This window comes from Neoarius graeffei, chromosome 20, assembly GCF_027579695.1.
Source record: "Neoarius graeffei isolate fNeoGra1 chromosome 20, fNeoGra1.pri, whole genome shotgun sequence".
Taxonomy (NCBI): domain Eukaryota; kingdom Metazoa; phylum Chordata; class Actinopteri; order Siluriformes; family Ariidae; genus Neoarius; species Neoarius graeffei.
In genome coordinates this window covers 13,930,539-13,948,174 of record NC_083588.1, presented here as the reverse complement: position 1 = coordinate 13,948,174, position 17,636 = coordinate 13,930,539, and the positions used below count along the sequence as shown (strand labels likewise).

The 17,636-nt window shown below is 43.0% G+C and overlaps 1 protein-coding gene across 1 annotated transcript in view; it reads right to left on the bottom strand.

Annotated features, from left to right (window-relative positions):
* The window catches only part of prkcbb (protein kinase C, beta b), a 193,186-nt gene that overhangs the window by 26,182 nt on the left and 149,368 nt on the right, over positions 1-17,636 (bottom strand). The window lies entirely within an intron of this gene.

Sequence of the window (17,636 nt, the reverse complement as noted above, 5' to 3'; positions counted from 1 at the left end):
CCTGCTGTTAGTCCAAAGTATGTCCTGGAGCAAGAGCTATTTTTTAGACGAGCATCCAGTCAATATAAATGGAATCTAGATTGTTTAACCCTTTGGTGACTGACCCCTTGAAAATGGTTCCTCCAGGAACGATGACGTTTCAGTTGTCAAGACAACGGAAAAACTAAAATACAAGAGCATTTTGTTTTGTGCACAAGAGCATTGTGACGTATCTTTCTGGTTTTGTATTTTAGTTTTTCCGTTGTCTTGACAACTGAAACGTCATTGTTCCTGGAGGAACCATTTTCAAGGGGTCAGTCACCAAAGGGTTAATTGAGAAATGTGCACTGATTATCATGATTAGGATCCCTTCCTTGTCCTTTTCATGACAGTTTTAATATATCTGCAATATATTAGACAACTACTGTGTACTTCTACTCTGTATATTATCAAATTAATCTCAATTGCATTTTTTAATGTTCTCGCTTGTTTTATGCTTCATCCTATTGCAACTGACGGCAAACGGAAAAATGCTATCTGCTTTTTCAGTCCATATTTTCTCTCAGGCTTCAAAGAAAATGTTTGTCTTTAAAGGTGGTGGTGGTGGTTTAGAAACAGCTGAAACACTCTTGTCCTAAGGGCTCAACACAAGAAAAATCTGGCAACCTTGGAGGCATAGACTGCACGTGGGTCATCGGTCAAAAATTCATGCATCTGCATACCGTAAGTCAAGTGTGAATATGAAAAACTTTATCCGAGAAAACACTGAAGTAATGATTGAACTTAAGTTGTCAAGCCTGAATACAGCCCTAAAAGGTGACGCACCTCTTTTCCACAAGTTGACGCACTTCATCAGTGCCTACAGCATGGGTGAGTTGTGTGTGTGTGTGTGTGTGTGTGAAGGTATCGTTGATATATTGAGGCATATATTGTGATTTTAGATAGACATATTCATCAAGGCAATGTCTCTTCCTGAGAAGTCCATGCTTATTTCAGCAGGACAATCCCAGGCCTCATTCTGCACGGGCTACAACAGCGTGGCTTCATAGACACAGAGCGTGTGTGCTTAACTGGCCTGCTGCCAGTCCGGATCTGTCTCCTATTGAAAATGAATGGTGCATCATGAAGAGGAGAATCAGACAACGGCGACCACGGATTGTTGAGCAGCTGAAGTCTCGTATCAAGCAAGAATGGACAAAAATTCCAGTTGCAAAACTGCAACAATTAGGATCCTCAGTTCCCATACAATTAAAAAGTGTTACTCAAACAAAAGATGATGTAATACAAGTAACTTCATTTATATTTTTATAAAATACAATTAAGCTGGTCAGTAAAACTATTGAAAACATTTTCTTTGTACTTTTGTCCGTTAAATAAAGGTTCACGTAAATTAACGAATCGCAGATTTTTGTTTTTAATTGCATTTTAGAAAACATCCTAACTTTTCTGGAAACAGGGTTAGTATATTGGTAAATGTGTTAATAATGATGAAAACGTATCTCCTGGGTTTTCAGTGGTGATCACAGATAAATGAGAATGGTGTTTGCACAAAATTTTTATTTGTTTGTTAAAATCCCTACCATGGATGTTTTCAGTTGGCAGAAATATCCCTGCTTTAATGAACCTGCAACATGACGTTTGGTTACAAAACATTTTCAGTGCCATAGATGTAATTGTCATGCTAAGTGCAATAAATCCAGCATGAAAAGACACAGTATGCAGTATGAATGCTCTGGATATACATAGCATTCATATACTATGTAATTCATTCATGTTATGTATATGTAGATAACGCTATAGTTAGCAAATGGTATCGTGTACAAGGTGCACTTTAGCAGTGTTTTCTGAAGTGCAAAAAAATGCCTATGGCTACAGATTTGAGTCTAAACTTAAGTTTTTGCCTAAAGGCTGTCGAATAAAACTGGACTCAAATTTGCATGAAGTGGCTTCTCTGATCAAAACACACACTTCCTAAACATCTCATCTCATTATCTCTAGCCACTTTAACCTGTTCTACAGGGTCGCAGGCAAGCTGGAGCCTATCCCAGCTGACTACGGGCGAAAGGCGGGGTACACCCTGGACAAGTCGCCAGGTCATCACAGGGCTGACACATAGACACAGACAACCATTCACACTCACATTCACACCTACGGTCAATTTAGAGTCACCAGTTAACCTAACCTGCATGTCTTTGGACTGTGGGGGAAACCGGAGCACCCAGAGGAAACCCACACGGACACGGGGAGAACATGCAAACGCCACACAGAAAGGCCCTCGCTGGCCATGGGGCTTGAACCCGGACCTTCTTGCTGTGAGGCGACAGCGCTAACCACTACACCACCGTGCCGCCCCTTCCTAAACATAGATATATATTTTTGCGAAATAATCTGTTTATTTATGGTGTACTCTATTTTCACCTTTTTAACCTCCTAAGGCCCAAGCTGTTTTTTTTACATGCATTTTTTATTTCTCTTTGCTATTTGGGCTTATTAGAACCTGATTAGAATAAAAACTAAGCATCATCTTTTGATAAGATGTACTTTTAGATAAAAAGCATGTCCACATATGTGGATTCTTGTTCCGAATTTCCATAAAGTGCTGTCCACGCATGTGACCGCTAAGCCCTAGGAGGTTAAAATTATTCATATAGGTAGCGGTCTGAGTGAATGACCTTGACATCTGTGACGTCACAGCAGGAAGTCTATTGGTCTCATCGCCATTTCCACTATACTAAAACACAGAGCTGACTGCAACTTCGATCCTCCATTCTGAGCTAATTTATCAACACGCTACGTAGATGTGTTGCTAGCCAGTGCAGCAACACGACAGAAGGTGGATTTATGTTGCAGTCATGGCCCAAGAATGTTCAAACTGCAAAGATTTGGACGCGTTTTGCGATAAATTCACGAGCACGTTTTACTGATGACTCGTACGAGACCTCTGATCTGTTGAGGAGCATTGGCTATAAGCCCGTATTGAAAGAGGGTGCAGTACCAACAATTAAAGGAAAAGAAAACTACAAGAAAAGGAAAGTAAGTTCAGTTGCACCAGTTCTCCTGGAGTGTGAGCCAAGCAGTAATGGCGGAGTACTCAGTATGGAGAAAATGGAGAATGAGTAGACCAGTCGTCAGATTTCTCTGCTGGATCTGCTTTTTTTTTCTTTTTCTGCTGGATATGCTTGCCTCAGCAGCAATATCTCGCCCTTATGTGGAAGAAGCAAATGAACGAAGAACTGAACGAACAACTGAAAGTCAGATTGTTTCAAAACAATCGGCCACAAGATCGGCCTTCAAGAAGCGAGAACGCAGACGGTTAAGATGCGACTCTCATTTGGTTACACAACAACAACACTCGTCGTTTACCTGCATTTAGATTAATACATGTAACTTGTATTGTGTGTTTAAGTTACCTGTATAAGATTATTTAATTTGCTTCAGAATGTGATTGTCTCAGTTCTGATTATTTAATTCGCCGTTTACATTTTATCAGTGAAAATGCATGCATGTATGCCTATGTTGCATAAGTTATAACACCTATCCTGTTTTAATGAGAGTCGCATGAGTCTGTTAGTTCAATTCCATCCAATTCTCTAGACGGCTTTGTTCTCTGGCTTTATTTCGTACGGTGGGGGCCTCTGTGGCCGACGTGTTACTATCGGATTCACTTTCCGATGGTTCGGACAGATACAGTTCTACATGTACAGGAGTAGCATGTACTGTACACACACTCAAATTTCAGGACTATTACAGTCAGATGCATTAGTATACGAGGAATCTGAAGAATCTCCAATAAATCTGAACGAAGAGGCCATTGCAACCACTCTCGCCTGCCAAGTCTGGCTTTGGTCTATAGCTATAAAAGGCCTCGGCCTTAAAACCGGTTGCCGCTGTGACGTCACACACCCAGGGCTGGCTGGCTCAGCGGGGCAGCTCAAATGCCAACTTTGCGGTCGATTTTAACTCTCAAAAATATATTTTTTTATTCCCATTTATGCAGCATACAAGAGTCATGGATGGAGATACTATCCACTCAGAAATGTATTTAAAAATAAAGGTTCTGTGTATCTCCTTTAAGGACTTGCTGTGGTTTATGCCATGCAAATACTAATGCAGGCTACATCGAATGTCTGTAAAAAATAAAAAAGAAAGAAAGAAAGATACTTATTAATAATATCAGTAATGCATGAAAATACTATGGATCTTCACCAAATAAAATTGAATACACTTTTTAAAAGAATTTCACAATTCCAGCTCCTCTGTGTATTAATTCTCTCTTTCTCCATGTGCCTTTGTGTCAGTTTTCCCCTCTATGTGCATCTGTCTCTCTGTGAGAAAGAGAAGAAGAAAGCTTTAGCACTGAAGGAATAAATGGGAGAAAGCAACTCAGTGGAGCGAGAGAAAACCTATGACAGAAAAAAATGAGAGAAAAAAGGAAAGAGAGGGAGACATCTGGATGGAGATTAAAGGTCAGCACAGTCATCTTGTGTATTGACTTAGTCTTCTCTCTCTCTCTCTCTCTCTCTCTCCTATCCTCTCGTTTTCATTCTGTTTGCTGTGTTTTTCCGTTCAGGAAGTAATTTATGGTTCAAACAGAAAATAAACCAGAAGAGTGAGGGATAAATGGCTTTGACCGGGAGTGTGTGAGAGAGAAGATGGGCTTTTCTTTACCTACACTTGTCCTCATTCACGGCTAATCAACCAGCAGGAGACAGGGATAGAGGCCAGATCGAGGGAGACAGGCAAAAAGAGTGAGAGACCGACAGACACTGAGTGTTCAAGGCTCTCCATGGCTGGTGTCCCAAATAGTGGGTCAAAGTGTGGTATAAATCTTCGAGCAATAAGTGTTCAGGAGCTAATACCCAGGTCAGACAGCAGGCTGCAACTAGTTTTTAACGACTTGCGTCTACCTGCGATAACAAAATCGCAAAACTGGTCTTGCATTGACGCACGACGACGCAGATAACGGCAGAGTGTTGCAGAAGGTCTTTAGTAAAGGCAGGTTGACGCGAGTGGATCACGGTCTGCTGGCATTTCAGCTGCGATTCGTTTCCAATCGGTGCAAATAGCAGGTTGACGCATGTAGAGGCAGGCGGTCGTGCAATGCTTGAGCGACCAATCGCAGGTTGAAGAAGGTAGTGGCAGCTAGACGCAGGGGAAGACAAGTCTTTAGAGATGGCTGTGATGCATCGCAGGTACACGCAGACTGCACCTGCAAATAGTTTACAACAACCTGCGAGCGGTCTTATGGCCTTATATTTTTCAAGGTTTTCTGTGCGCTGCGTCAACCTGCGTCTGCTTCCGACTGGTTGCGTCCTGTCGTAACTCGTTGCAAGACTAGACTCAACCGGTTGTAACCAGACGCAGCTAGATGCCAGGTCCGAACGCGGGGTATAAATAGATGGTGGATTTGCAGGTGGTGGTGCGATTACTCGTGTGATTACTTGCTATTCGACGCAAGTAGTAGTAGGCAGGATAAATGACGGAAATAGTGAGACGCAGAGCTACGTTGCGTCAAATCTTATCGAATCGCAGACTATTTGCAAGGGACTTCTGACTTCACGCTTTAACACTCACAGGTAGAAGCAGCCAATCATGCGTCTGATTGTGCAACGCCTGCACGATTCACTCCGCAACACCCTGCGATCGGCACAGATTCGCCATAAAAACTCTGCGTCTTGCAATACGTCTGACCACAACGAAGGATTTGATGCAAAACGCCTGTGTCCACCTGCGATCGGTCGCCACCCGACCGATCGCAGGTCACAACATGTGTCTTTCTGCCGTCTGAGCTGGGCATAAATCCAAACATTCCTGGTCGCAATGCACTTTCTGTAGCTTCGTCCCGAACCTCAGTCTGCTGCACTCGGTCGCTTAGTTCGAAATTTGTAGTCTTGTGGGCCATACTTGCATGCGTTTGCAAGTTCTAGATTCCTTTTTGGTGTTCAAAAAGTCAATCATGACAGCCCTGAACACGAAAGGTGAAATTGATACCGACGTGAATTCAACAGCAAGTTACAGTAAATCAGTTTCTGACCCCAAACCCTTTACACTTATTAGCTACAAGCAAATAAATTTAATGGATTTATTAATAACAGGGAAATCCAAGGTTAAAGTGAATGATGGATAAAAATAAATAATGAAGTTTGATTCTTTTGGCCATTTTCAAAGTTGGTGACTTAAGTTCAGAAGTAAAGTCCAAATGTTATGTCGATAATTATCTGGGGATTTATACGTTATGTGTTTTCAGAGATGGGTTTGATATACTTGCTCGATATAATATTTATTTATCGGCTTGTTAAGTCGATTTTTGATATCAAATCAAATATGATGTAAAAGCAAGTGACAACTTAAAAAATAAAAATAAATGTCAAATAAACAATGAAATATACGTAGAGGTACGGTGGTGTAGTGGTTAGCACTGTCACCTCACAGCTAGAAGGTTCTGGGTTCGAGCCCAGTGGCCGACGGGGGCCTTTCTGTGTGAAGTTTGCATGTTCTCCCCGTGTCTGCATGGGTTTCCGCTGGGTGCTCCGGTTTCCCCTACAGACATGCAGGTTAGATTAATTGGTGGCTCTAAATTGACCGTAGGTGTGAATGGTTGTTTGTCTCTGTGTGTCAGTCCTGCGATGATCTGGCGACTTGTCCAAGGTGTACCCCACCTCTCACCCATAATCAGCTGGGATAGGCTCCGGCTTGCCCATGACTCTGCACAGGATAAGCAGCTCCAGATAACTGATGGATCTAACGTGTTAAAATAGACTGGTGAGTGGCCTAGTGGTTAGCATGTCTGCCTCTCGATCGCAAGTTCTACTCACGGTCGGGCCATACCAAAGGCCATCATAAAAATGGTGCCGACTGTCATCTGGCAAGGCACGCTGCAATACAAATGCGAGTGGGGAGTCAAACTCTCGAGGTTACCAGAGGGCTAGCCCCCCACTGTAACCCTAGCTATGTAATAGGCGAGAAGCCGAAGGCTACGGAAACGGAGATCGGCGCCGCCACATGGTGTGGGAAGGACTCTGACTTGATTTTGAACGTGTGAAAATAAATTTATGCAATTAACGCAGCTGTGTTTTGTTTACTTCCTGTGTGAGGGCTGACCTATGACACAGATGCCGTGAAACCTCATCCTAGCCAGAGACAATTCCTAGCTAAAGATGGAGACGAACAGTGAAGGAGTTTTGGGCGGAAAGCTTCGATATAAAAAGTTGAGAAAACGAAAGTAATTTGCACAGCTCGCAAAGCCGAATTCAATGATCACAGAAGCAATTCGTCTTTAAAATACGGCTTTCACGCAAAACACCCTGTGGAAACCATCTGTACTGTTCGCCAGTCTATATTACAGGAGTGTGGTACTCGTGGGCGAATAACTAAACCAGTAAGTGAAAAGGTTACCAGTGCTTTGGCTACTTGGATAGCTAAAAATTTCCAACCCACGAGCATAGTGTTTTCTGCCAGTGTTTTCTGTATGTGCATTCTCTCTCGCTCTCTCTCTCTCTGTATGGGGCCTTGATTTTGAAATCAAATGGCACTTTATAAGCCTGAGTTTTCTTTCTGCAGCTACATAGTTGTGTGTGTAGCTCTGTGTTTAAAGATGCTATTAAACAATGGTGTCTGAAATATATACATCCTGTGTGATTACTCTACATTAATTTGGTGATTTTACATTTCAATATGCATGATAAGCTTTAGTCTGAAAAAGAAAAATCAGTTTTTAAATCGCAAATAATCACGATTGATTCATTGCAAAACGTGCAATTAATTAGTTCATTTTTTGAATTGACTGACAGCCCTATTCAAATATATTTTGTCTGATAGTGCAGTATATTAGGATGGGATTTGGACTGTGGTATTACTCTTCTCAGAAATTTGCTTCACATGTTTAGATAGAAACCTACCTAGAGAGCGGTGTGTGTGTGTGTGTGTGTGTGTGCGCGTGTGTGTGTGTCCTCATTAACTGAAGGTCGTTCTGCAGTGGCAGGAAGAGCAGCACGGTCGGGGTCTGAATATATCTATTCTCGCTTTCTTTGTCCTTCTCTTGGTTTCTGTTTCTGCCCAATTTCAAGAACAAGACAGAGAGAAACATGAAATGTCAGAAGGACACTGATGAAGAAGAGGAACATGGAAGAACGTGCCCTGCAACGGAAAGAAAGAAAGAGAGAGCGAGAACAACAAAGGGAGAGACATGCAGAGAGAGCCGTATTCAGAGTTGTGTTAAGCAGAAATAATGAGGAGTTAATAATGAAACTGAATACATCAGTATTCAGACCTCAGACGGAACTGCAGACTTGAGTGCTGCTTGTGGCACTCGGCCGGGTTTCAGCGAAACAGAGGGGTGTCTCAACTGCGTACGAGTCTCAACTTGGACTTGAGTCTTTGTTTTTCTTGTGTGATATTGTCTCAAACTGGTCTCGTCGACCTGATTCTATCTGCTTTTTTTCAGAATGAAGTTCTTATACAAAATTCAGGAAACCAAGCAGGATAATGCAAAAAAAACCCAATTGGTCAGAAAAAAAAAGTCGAAAAAATTATCCAAAAAAGGCAAAGCAATTGCAGAGAGAAAAAAAAAAATTGCGTCATACTTATCTCATTCTACCACTGAAGAGCCAGGACACCGAGGCAGCCCAGTGCTTGCCTTACAAGCATGCATGAACATTCGAGATGGGCTTGGCAGACAACCAAACACCTAAGTTGGCCTGTAGATGTGAAGTTATAAACCAGAGAGCTTCGCAGAGGGGAAGCCTTCTCAGCCTTCAGGGAAGGCTCAGACATTGCTCCACACAAACTGTCTTCAAATGTTGAAGGTTCCGGGGGCCTCTTCTATGAACTCTGATCTTCAGTTCTTTCCAAAGATTTTCAATTGGATTCAAGTCGGGTGATTGACTGGGCCGTTCTAGCAGCTTTATTTTCTTTCTCTGAAACCAATTGAGAGTTTCCTTGGCTGTATGTTTGGGATCACTCACTACGTTTACATGCACATAGAGAGAATCGAATTTCTGCCGTTGTTCGACTGAAATCGAAGTTCAAAATGCCATGTATACACCTTAATTCGGCTGAAATTGAACCGAACTTGATTTCTCGGAATCGAGCTACACGACCTAGTTTATGCGATTTCTGCCGAGCTACTTTGTGCATGTATACCCTATCGAGCTAGTTGTCGAGCTACTTCCGGAAGTGACGAGTGACGAGACCACAAGCGGGAAACACAACAGCCTCGGTCGGCATGACAACAGTAGTAGCGAGCAGCAGAAGAGGTCAGGAGGAACAAACGAAGAAGAGAAAATGTGGATGTAGAGCTCTCTGAAGTGTGGGTGGAGCACAGAGGACGGCAGGACAAAGCTTCTGGTACTAATAGGCTTTTTATTGTCAGACTTTTCAGTTTAACAGCCTACTTTTATTCTTGAGAGAAGCGCGTGCGCACACGCGCGCGCGCTGTGTTCTAGTCCCGGGATGAGCTCTCCCCTCTGCTCTCCCTCTGCCTCCTTAAATAGGGCGCGGTTACTGGGAAGCCACACAAACACAGGTTAATTACCGTCAGGTGTACTGTCGTTCTGCCACTCACCTTCCCTGGCTCCGCCCTCCTGTCACAGACCGGCGCTTGACCACGCCCCCACTGCCACAGGCAAGCAGAAACGTGCACTTCTGGAGCAATGAGGAGACAGAGTTCATGCTCATTCAGCTTAAGGAGTTGAATATATTAAAATTCATGGATGGGAGAAAAACGCGCAATGGAGAACACAGAACTGATAACTTTGTTTACACTCTTGAATAGCTCTTCTTCATGACGACAACCGGAAGTGTACCAACACGATGGGGCGTGTTGCGCCACCTGTGGCTCGGGTGCACAATGCACCTCACACAATAGCCCGATTTCAGTTGTGTGCATGTAGGATTGGATTTCTCTGGCACCCTGCTGGGACCTTCAGCTCGATTACCGACAGCAGCTCGATTTGGATGTGCATGTAAACTTAGTCACAGTCTTGCTGAAATGTCCACCCTTGTTTCATCTTCAGCATCCTGGCAGATGGCAGCAGATTCTTATCAAGAATGTCTCGGTACAGTTCTCCATTCATCCTTCCTTCAATTATATGAAGTCTGCCAGTACCATATGCTGAAAAACAGCCCCAACACCATGATGTTCCTACCTCCAAACTTCACTGTTGGTATGGTGTTTTTGGGGTGATGTGCAGTGCCATTTCTCCTCCAAACATGGGCATCCAAAGAGTTCAATTTTGGTCTCATCTGACCAGACTATATTCTCCCAGTATTTCATAGGCTTGTCCAAATGTTGTGCAGCAAACTTTAAACGAGCTTCAACATGCTTTTGCTTCAGCAATGGAGTCTTGCACGGTGAGCGTGCATAAAGGCCATGGCGGTTGAGTGCATTACTTATTGTGTTCTTTGAAACAACTGTACCTGCTAATTCCAGGTCCTTCTTAAGCTCTCTGCGAGTAGTCCTTGGCTCTTGGACAACTCTTCTGATTATTCTTTTGACTCCTCTGTCAGAAATTTTGCGAGGAGCACCTAATCGTGGCCGGTTTATGGTGAAATGATGTTCTTTCCACTTCCAGATAATGGCCCCAACGGTGCTCACTGGAACATTTCAAAAGTTTAGAAATACGTCTGTAACCAATGCCGTTGGTATGTTGTGCAACAATAAGGTTGCGAAGGTCTTGAGAGAGCTCTTTGCTTTTACCCATCATGAGATGCTTCTTGTGTGACACCTTGGTAATGAGAAACCTTTTTATCGGCCATCAATTTGGCCGAAACCAGCTGATATTAATTTGTACTGATCAAGGGCAGGATTGCTTTCGAAATACTGACAGATTTCAGCTGGTTTCTTGGCTTTCCTTTTGCATCTCCTTTTCTTCATGTGTTCAATCCTTATTCCCTGTCATTCCACTTTATTACACTTAATTTATGGACACATACTGTATGTTTTGATTTCTTTGTATGCGTGAATTACTTGGGTTGCTACCAACATCTGGTGAAAATTTCATGTCAGTAGCCCCATCAGAAATATATTTACTGAGAAAAATGTTGACGTGTTCAATACTTATTTTCCCTGCTGTGTCAGCATTTCAAATGTTATATTTAATTTCTTTCATCATAGTTATTCTCTTCTAATTTGGCTTCATTTTCTATCAAATTTGTTTCAGAAATGAAAGGGTTACTGTCCTGAAAACATTAAAATCAAGTTATCCAATGAGATTTTTTTTTTGTTTGTTGTCTCTCGGCTGAGAAGAGTTTAGAGCTGGCTCACTCATTGGTTAGGACTTCATTGCCGGGACAGAAGGCCATGGCAGTGTATGTTTATGGAGGAAGAGACAGATTAATTAACCAATCAGATTTTGATTTATAGTAGGAAGGACCAAAAATGTATCACCCTAGGCCTGCTCGAAGGCCAACGCGAGCGGTCAAGCCAGTGCTATCAAGAGCAAGTAGCACAGGCTAACAACTGAGGCCCTGTCCACACGGCAACAGATTCAGGTGAATCTGATAAAATTGTTTATCGTTTCGGCCTGGCGTCCACACGGCACCGGCGTTTTGGGTGCCCCAAAACGAAATCTTTTGAGAACGGGTTCCAGAGTGGAAAAATCTGGCAACGGCGCCGTTGCGAAGTCGTCTGGATGAGTAGAACGGATTTGCTTACGATGACGTCACAACCACATGACTGTGAGTGCTTCACGCCGGGTAGAAGTGTAACAAACTCTATGCGAGTTGTCAACAAATAAAAAGGAAAAAAAGGAAAAAAAAAAAAGGAGCAATCTCACCTCTTCAGATGTTGGTTTAAGTCCGACAATACATTCCTCAAAAAGGGCGTAGAAGAACAAAGTAATCCATCAATGTGTAGCATTCAATTTATTCCAGACCATTAAAGAATTCTGGAGGATATCAGAATGTTGGCGTACCGGCTTCCATCTACCCCCATTCATTCCTCTTTCCGCATCTCCATTCAAAAAACGAGCACGTGATTTAAAGGGACTATATCCATAGGATAGCGAGTGAGAAGGTGTGTGCGTGTGACAGTGACAGGGTGAGTGACAGGGAAGAACCTAGGCTCATGCTCGCCCTGAATTTCTCTTAAAGTGAAGGCAGAAGAACATTCAGCGCCTGGCCAGGCTTTCTATGTATTAATTTACATAGACGTTTTAATATGAAATATAAATAAGTGTCTTAGACAATAGAAACTATTTTATGCTACTGATTAACAATCAAAACTTTATGTGGCTGATACTACAGAAGAAGGGGTTTATGCGCATGCGTCATACTTCTTCTATTGTTCTGGTGTCTCCGATGGGACCGTCTTACAGCGCACGTAGAGGTGTGGCATGTGTATTGCATCGTTTTCAGCAAGCGTTGCGTTGCCATATGTACCTGATATTTTACTGATCCGTTGCCCATGTGGATGCGATATTTAAAAAAAAATCTCGTTGCCGTTGTGTGGATGTAGCCTGAGAAACTAAGATTTCTGTCTCCAGGCTCTTCTTCTACGCGCATTTAGCAATGTCATAATTTCATATGAAAAAAGTTTAGGGTTTTTTTGTGAACTTCCCCAAATCCCTCTATTGTAAAATATGTTAATTTCTTGGGTTCTGTTAATGTTAATGGTTCCACTATTGTTTCCGATGGGGCGTTAATTAGCGTAACACGCCTGTGGACATTATTGTGCTTGGGATGTCTAGAAAGGAGGAAGCTGGTGTCATGAATCCTGCATGGACAATATTCATTAATACACTATATTTTTAATTTTTCTGAAGATATGATGTTTATTTTTTGATGTAAGAATGTTTGGACACACAGCCGCTGTTTGTTTCGGATCAAATATGTAAATTAGTGTCGTAAAATTCCGTGTGAAAAGTCGAGTGTTTATCTGAGTAGCCATTTAGCTGGGTGCTAACTGGTGTATTATGTTGTCGGGATGCCAGAAGTCTTTGCCCTGTCTCCGTGTGCTGATCGCCCGGTCATTCATTGTTTTCCAGAATAAATGCTGACAGATCAACTCTTCACCTCCTCCGCATCATCTATTAGCCAACAGAGACTTTGGCCAAGTTTACATTAGACCGTATCTGTCTCGTTTTCTTCGCGGATGCACTGTCCGTTTACATTAAAACGCCTGGAAACGCCGGGAAACGGGAATCCGCCAGGGTCCACGTATTCAATCCAAATCGTGTCTGGTCCGGTGCTGTGTAAACATTGAGAATACGCGGATACGCTGTGCTGAGCTCTAGCTGGCGTCGTCATTGGACAACGTCACTGTGACATCCACCTTCCTGATTCGCTGGCGTTGGTCATGTGACGCGACTGCTGAAAAACGGCGTGGACTTCCGCCTTGTATCACCTTTCATTAAAGAGTATAAAAGTATGAAAATACTGCAAATACTGATGCAAATACTGCCCATTGTGTAGTTATGATTGTCTTTAGGCTTGCCATCCTTCCACTTGCAAGTGGTAAGTGACGCGCATGCCCGACATGCACTGAGATCACACACACAGCGGCTCAGTCCCAAATCACTGCTCGTGCGCTTCACTCGCGCGCTGTGTGAGCTGCGCAGGGCCGGAGTGCGCACCCTCCAGAGGGCACTCGCTGTTCAGGGCGGAGTGATTTGGAGCGCAGGATGCCTGCGGAGCCGAGCGTATCTGTGTATTGGCGTTGCTATGTGCACGCGAATCGTGTATTGGCGTTGCTGTGTGCACACTAATCATTTTAAAAATGTTAATCTGATGATCCGCTGATACGGTCTAATGTAAACCCCACCTTTGAGTTATTATTAGAGTAACTGACTGGTTCGAGTCGGTTACACACACTCACCCCAGTATTTTTCACTCAGACTTAAGTATTCATTTCCCTGTGTAATTTACTGAGCTACTTTTAAAATCAACATCGACAACTACACACGACAGAGCTACCTGGCATCCTGCTGCTAATCCCTCGCAAAATCCTTTGCCCTGGGTGTCTGGCAAAGTTTTGGCTGAGCTCAAGTCCCAGCTCTAATAGTCATGGTTCGCCACTGGAATTTCGATAATGTTCGAAAACTCTTTGGACGTCTGGAAGAAATGCGTTTTGAATTTGATTCTTGCTGAAATGGGATGCCTCAAGAGGAGACTACATGAAGGTACTTCACAAACCAGAGAGGTAAAGTTGTGAGTACCCAGTATAGCACTGATATAATAGCTGATTACTGAACCCAGTAATTTGGGAGAGAACAACAGGGGACCAAGAACTGACCCACTGGAAGCCTTCACTGTTAAAGCTGTGAGGTGATCAAACTGAACCTTTCCATGCTTTGTGGAAGGACTGATTCTCTAGATACGATGAAATCTAGGGTTAGATCAATGTGGAGCTCATGAGTGATTGGACATGAGGATCTTCCAGAAACGAAGTAGCCAGCAGTTAGAGAAGGATGAGGACAGAGGACATTTCTGTGGCTTCGGAGAAAACTACAGTGACTCTTCAGACAATCTCCACAAAGGCCAGTTTTTTGGAAGATATGTATAAAAACAGTAAAGTAAGAACTGCATGTTTTAGGGTCATGGACAGAAATGGAAGGAGAAATATGTTTCTGTAATTCAAAATAATATTTGAGTTGAACAGATTTGAATATCAAAAGGATTCGATGTAAGGTGGTTGGAAATTGTCTTCAGAAAGTGGAATGGTATTGAGACAAAGCAGACAATTATGTTCAGAATTATTTTCGATGTTTATTCTTTCACGGCTATTAGCACCACTTCTTTCTAAGCGACTGGCTTAAATTAGGTCTGACTTGACTGCATGATTACAGGATGCATGATTATATTGTTCAAAAATATTACAATGTTCTGACTTACATTTACTGACTCGACCTACGAGTATTACATATGGTCTCTTGACTTGTCTTCTGTCTGTTCGTGTCTCTTCTTTCACTCCTGTTGCGTCTCTGTCCTCTACTGCAGTAGTAATCATTATTCCTAAGCATGTGTTCGCAGTAAGACTAACAAGAGGCTAACAGCTTACTAGCATGCTCACGGCATAGCAACAGGAAGCAAGCATTGTGCTGTTAGAATACTAATAACCAAAGTAGGTGCATGCCATTCTTCGTATTGCTTGTTCTATTGTTGGGAAGATGTGAGTACAAGTTTGAACTAGGGGTGTGCAAAAATATCGATACGGCGATATATCGCGATACTTTGTCTTCCGATTCAATATCGATACTCAAAATTTGAATATCGATATTTTTTCAAATAATAAAATCATGTTTCAGACAGGTTGTAAATCCAGTACAACTTCTGCACCTCCGCTCCGCGAGGTGTCGCTGTGCCGCTACCTCACTGCAAGGCACTCTTCGTCTTCTCTTTTTTCCCCGGCGGTTGCAGTGAGGAAAAAAAAACAGGCAAGCATGGCTGTTAACATAAACCTAGAGACGCCGCCGAACTTTAAGGCAGATGTTTGGATGCACTTTGGATTCCAAAGGAAAGGAGAAAAAAAAACAGTGAGCCGAACAAAGAGAATGCACTTTGCAAAACCTGTTTCGCTCCAATTAAATTAAGATGCTCCAATTAAGATGCCCGCTGCACTTTTCAATGTGTTTCAGACAGTGTGTTGTTCCTGCAAAATAAGCACAAGTTAAATGTTCTCAGGTATATGTTCTCAAGTTTACAAAGAACAAATTGATATTAGTGTTAGCACTGAAATGTATGTGCAGTCTGCAGTGCAAGTTTTAAGTTTTCATAAAACAATTTGATTCTGCTTGTTAAGCAGCACTGATGTGTCCATGCTTACAGAAAGGTTGATAATACTAGCACAGAAATGGGAATTTTCTGTATGTTGTAGTGAAGCAACTCTTGGTTTTGCCAGCAGTGGAATAGAGACAAATATACACTCACCGGCCACTTTATTAGGTACACCTGTCCAACTGCTCGTTAACACTTAATTTCTAATCAGCCAATCACATGGCGGCAACTCAGTGCATTTAGGCATGTAGACATGGTCAAGACAATCTCCTGCAGTTCAAACCGAGCATCAGTATGGGGAAGAAAGGTGATTTGAGTGACTTTGAACGTGGCATGGTTGTTGGTGCCAGAAGGGCTGGTCTGAGTATTTCAGAAACTGCTGATCTACTGGGATTTTCACGCACAACCATCTCTAGGGTTTACAGAGAATGGTCCGAAAAAGAAAAAATATCCAGTGAGCGGCAGTTCTGTGGGCGGAAATGCCTTGTTGATGCCAGAGGTCAGAGGAGAATGGCCAGACTGGTTCGAGCTGATAGAAAGGCAACAGTGACTCAAATAGCCACCCATTACAACCAAGGTAGGCAGAAGAGCATCTCTGAACGCACAGTACGTCGAACTTTGAGGCAGATGGGCTACAGCAGCAGAAGACCACGCCGGGTGCCACTCCTTTCAGCTAAGAACAGGAAACTGAGGCTACAATTTGCACAAGCTCATCGAAATTGGACAATAGAAGATTGGAAAAACGTTGCCTGGTCTGATGAGTCTCGATTTCTGCTGCGACATTCGAATGGTAGGGTCAGAATTTGGCGTCAACAACATGAAAGCATGGATCCATCCTGCCTTGTATCAACGGTTCAGGCTGGTGGTGGTGGTGTAATGGTGTGGGGAATATTTTCTTGGCACTCTTTGGGCCCCTTGGTACCAATTGAGCATCGTTGCAACGCCACAGCCTACCTGAGTATTGTTGCTGACCATGTCCATCCCTTTATGACCACAATGTACCCAACTTCTGATGGCTACTTTCAGCAGGATAATGCGCCATGTCATAAAGCTGGAATCATCTCAGACTGGTTTCTTGAACATGACAATGAGTTCACTGTACTCAAATGGCCTCCACAGTCACCAGATCTCAATCCAATAGAGCATCTTTGGGATGTGGTGGAACGGGAGATTCGCATCATGGATGTGCAGCCGACAAATCTGCGCCAACTGTGTGATGCCATCATGTCAATATGGACCAAACTCTCTGAGGAATGCTTCCAGCACCTTGTTGAATCTATGCCACGAAGAATTGAGGCAGTTCTGAAGGCAAAAGGGGGTCCAACCCGTTATTAGCATGGTGTACCTAATAAAGTGGCCGGTGAGTGTATGTCTGGCAAGAGTGTGTAGTTATGTAAGTGAAATGTAATTTTACAGTGGTCAATAAATTCTGATTTTCTTAGGTGACACAGATATTGTGATGTGGTTGAAATTTCTTGCAATATATCGATTATCGCAGAATCGCTGTACCGTGATAATATCGTTATCGTGGGCAAAATATCGCCATAGTATCGTATCGTGAGGTATCTGGTGATACCCAGCCCTAGTTTGAACCCTGATGATGCCAGAGACAACCATTGTGAGAAGTCTGAGGCTACATCCACACGACAACGGCAACGAGATTTTATTAAAAAAAATATCGCATCCACATGGGCAACGGATCAGTAAAATATCAGGTACATATGGCAATGCATCGCTTGCTGAAAACGATGCAATACACATGCCACACCTCTACGTGCGCTGTAAGACGGTCCCATCGGAGACAGCAGAACAATAGAAGTAGGACGCATGCTTATAAACCCCTTCTTCTACCCGGCGTGAAGCACTCAGGAACAAACACACAACAACAAGAAGAAGATGGCTGCGACTACGCGAGGAAATCGTGCCTTCTGTGTGTACAAATTAGT